Here is a 3,863-nt window from a genome sequence, read left to right as displayed (position 1 = left end):
CCCATCGTGCACTTGCTGCAACGCATTTCATCAATGCTGGGATAAAAATCAGGCTTTGCGCAGTATGTCAAAACATTCTGCTGTCATCAGATTACATGATTGGATGAAAAATGCGTCCGTGACTGATGATATATACCTAGAAAGCCTAGTGCAAACTATTAAAAAATAAACCCCCTCGTGCAAACTATTTACAAATAAACCCTGTTTAAGCAAAAATGTATTCGAAATATTGGGAAGTAACCGTATTCAGCCTGATCCATCATTTAAAATATCTAATTATACAAATATTCTTCAACACAAAAGGATTCTCTGCCCAACATAAACGCCACAAATTACCTGTGTGACCTAGACCAACTAGACCAACAAATGTTTTAGGCAATGAAGATCAACCCGACGTGATTTGAGAAAAAAAGGTGGATGAGTCTACATCATCGACATTGTTTGTCCACTTAACCAAAATTTGCCGGCAACCTACAGAATCAATATCAATAAGTATAGCATACTAAGACATGGAATAAAGACAACATGGAGGAATGTTAAACATACATCTATTCATCCTCTTGTAACTTTATATGCAGGCAATGTGCACGCAAGAGCCACTAAACACCTTGCGGTCAGACCAGTCAAGTGACTTAGTCCTTTTGTCATAATACTACAAGATTGTCACAACTACAGGATTTCGCCGGGAGCGGGTGCTAATCTGAAAAACTGCACTCGTTCCCAGCGAAATCCCGGTAAAATTTTAGCCACAATCACGTGTCACGACCGTGAGGTAGGTGGTTACAGTCTGTTACGGAATTAATACGACGAACCGGCAAAATTTTCGTGCACCCTGAGAACACGGAGCGACCCAAGGACGACCGCCTTCTGCATTTTTTCCGTAAGTGTTTTAGCATATTTTTGACATGCAGGGATGCTTTTCAGGCTATTAACGAGTGAAAGCTTGGCAACTCCAAGAACGCCGACGATAAGAACGAATGGTTTGCCTGAATATTCCCGATACAATAGTTGCAACTCCCTTATAAGGTTATAACTTATATAACCTTATGACTCCAGTATATGCGACAATTCTCATTCTTGACAATTGACTCGATTTCTCTAGGAGCATTGAGATGAGAGATATTAAGGTTAATGCCGTAAGATTGACAGAGATGATTATAAAGCTCTCTTAGTGCCGCATTGTGCCTTTAGATGCAGGTCGTTCCCGCCATATGTGGCTTAATATGTGGCGAAGGTATGTTAAGGTGGAAATGAAACCGTCTTGTCATGCCAAAATGAAACCCTTCGTACCAGACTTCAATCTAGGTGATTTAAGGAAAGCAAAAGTAAGCTCACACGAAATTGACTGATCCTCTACAATTCTGTGGAAGATAACGTCCATCCTCTTATTGAGGACCTGATCACGAAAGTTTTTCTCTTGTGCTTCCTGAATCCGGGCTTTCAGGAGTGAGTACTCGAGATAGATAAGATTTAATGCATTTTGCTCACCCCTGTTTCTAAAGTTAAGTCCGATTGTTTCAGCAGCCTCCTCCGCTGCTTTATTCAGAAACGCTCCTTTGCCCATTTCTTCGTGCTTCTTGACTATTTTAAGAAGAAAGTCTTTTTCATTCGCGACTCTATGTGCTGTACCCAGAATAATCCTGCTGTGAAGACATTCAAGATTCAATATTCCGCGACCACCTTGACGGCATGCGATGTACAGTCCGGGAACAGAAGACTTAAGGTGCATGCTATTGTTCATGTGCATAACCTTTCTTGTCCCGATATCAAGGATCCTGAGCTTGTGTTTCCTCCATGAAACCACTCAAAATGAATGGAGTACTACCGGGACGGCAAGCATGTTCGTTGCTGGTACTTTGTCCCTCGCCGACAGTTCCCAAGACCGAATCTGCCAGATAAGACGTTTGTATCTGCTTTGAAGAATATCCTTTACAGATATCACCTCCTAAATGCAGCTCTGTGGCACGCCTAGGTATGTATAAGTCTTTCCAGCGCAAGGGTGTATATCGTGTATATCGTGTATATCGTTCGACAATCCCTAAAGCTAGATGTAGTTTCTCTTTGTTTTCAGCATAGATCTTAAGGTCGTCACATGAGTGACCTTGTACTTTCGATCTACAGGTTTGCCGCAAAAGCAACCGTCGGAATGATGATACGTCTATGGGAGGTCGAATCGAAAGCCTTCCGATAATCAATCCAGGCCATCCATAGGTCACGCGGGTAGAATGCTGCATCTTTTTAGACACATCTATCGATGAGCAGGTTCTCCCGATATCCTGCTACGCTTTTCTTTGAGCCTCGTTGTTCGTACATTTCTTGCCGTTTGCATTTTCAATTGTCCGAAAAATCCTATCATTTAGGATAGCTGTAAATATCTGATACAGTGTCTTCAGACAAGTGATTGGCCTATAATTCTTCGGGTCAGCTAAGTCGCCTATTTTCGGCATGATTATTGTGCGCCCTTACACCGATTACTCTGGAACTGGTTATTCCGACTTTAAATATGAGGAGAAAATACGGGCCTAATGCTGATGGTTTGAAGGAAACTTCTTCCACCAGAAAAAGTTCATTCAATCTGGTCCCAGAGCGCAATAGTTCTTCATCCCTCTTAATACTTTTTCCACCTCGTCGATAGTGATGGGTGGGCATTCTTCATCAAATGTTATGAGGGAATCATACAGATTCTTGAAGCAATTTATATTTTTTGAGTCTTCGTCCAGTTTATGCTGCACTTCGTAAACTTTTCTCCAAAATACTTCGACCTCCTCTGGTTTGTACGTGTGGTCGACAGTAACTTCAGAGTCTTGGAAGAGTCGAGATGGATCAGAGAGAAACTGTTGATATTCTCTGACCGACCTTTCCCTCCGCTCTAGACTTCTCTTAGCGTCAGATAGTATCCATATTCTCTCAACAATATGCTGCCTGATGGTCAGCAGCTTTGAATTGTTAAGTGTCTGATAACGGGTCCGGAGTTCGCGCGCGAACTTCCGAAACTTAGTAGGAAAATTCCTCCCAGATCTGATATAGTCAATCACATACTGAATTCGGGACGCATACTATCTTGTCGAGCCTATCTTTATGGCGAGTTGATGCATTTGTCTTTTGGTCTTATGATCAACCGTTGGTTTTGTTTTACGGTTCGCATCGGCCAAAGATCTCGCTGCATTATACACATCTTTAGGCTTGAGAGAAACCTTGTTGATGTTCCTCCGGGTCATTAAGCATCGTTCTTTCTCTATCGCATGCCTGTCCGCGGTTAGTCTTAGTGTCGCCTCTCTTTCTCTGTTGCCGGCTTATTCTAGCTGTGGTAGAGTAGGCGTTCCGCTTACATAGACCCTTTTTCGGATTAGTTCGGCATGGTTTCGCAGACGTTGATGCGAAAAGTGCGATAGCTCCGACTGTTTCTCCTACCACAGAGCATGCAGTCCTGCTATGTAAACCCGTTCAGGAGCCACACTCGCATCGTATTACTCTAGCAAGTCGTGATTTAGTCGCTCCGTCCACCTGAAGATCCTGAGATTTCGTCGATCCACTAAATTGAATATATCTTCATTGGCTCCTCCAGCTCTAGAGTGGTTGACATTGTTGGCCGGCCCATTGTAGAGAGCTCTGCGCGTTTTGTTGTTTTGAACCGAACTTACTACGACTATGTTTGGTGTTGTCATTGTTGTTTCTACGAGAAGCTAGGTAAAGTGGTTCGTCCATCCTTGTAGAGTCGCGCATGCAAGGCTAAGGCTGCGGTACTCTGAGAAGTTGCCCGTTATCCCAGAGTCACCGTTCTGGACACCTCACCCAGGTGCCATTCAGCTTTCGGCACGGTTTTCACACCTCCGCTTGGGGGTTAATTCCTTCGGGACCACCCC

This window comes from Belonocnema kinseyi, chromosome 2, assembly GCF_010883055.1.
Source record: "Belonocnema kinseyi isolate 2016_QV_RU_SX_M_011 chromosome 2, B_treatae_v1, whole genome shotgun sequence".
Classification (NCBI taxonomy): Eukaryota; Metazoa; Arthropoda; class Insecta; order Hymenoptera; family Cynipidae; genus Belonocnema; species Belonocnema kinseyi.
Note: the sequence above shows the minus strand (reverse complement) of the source record.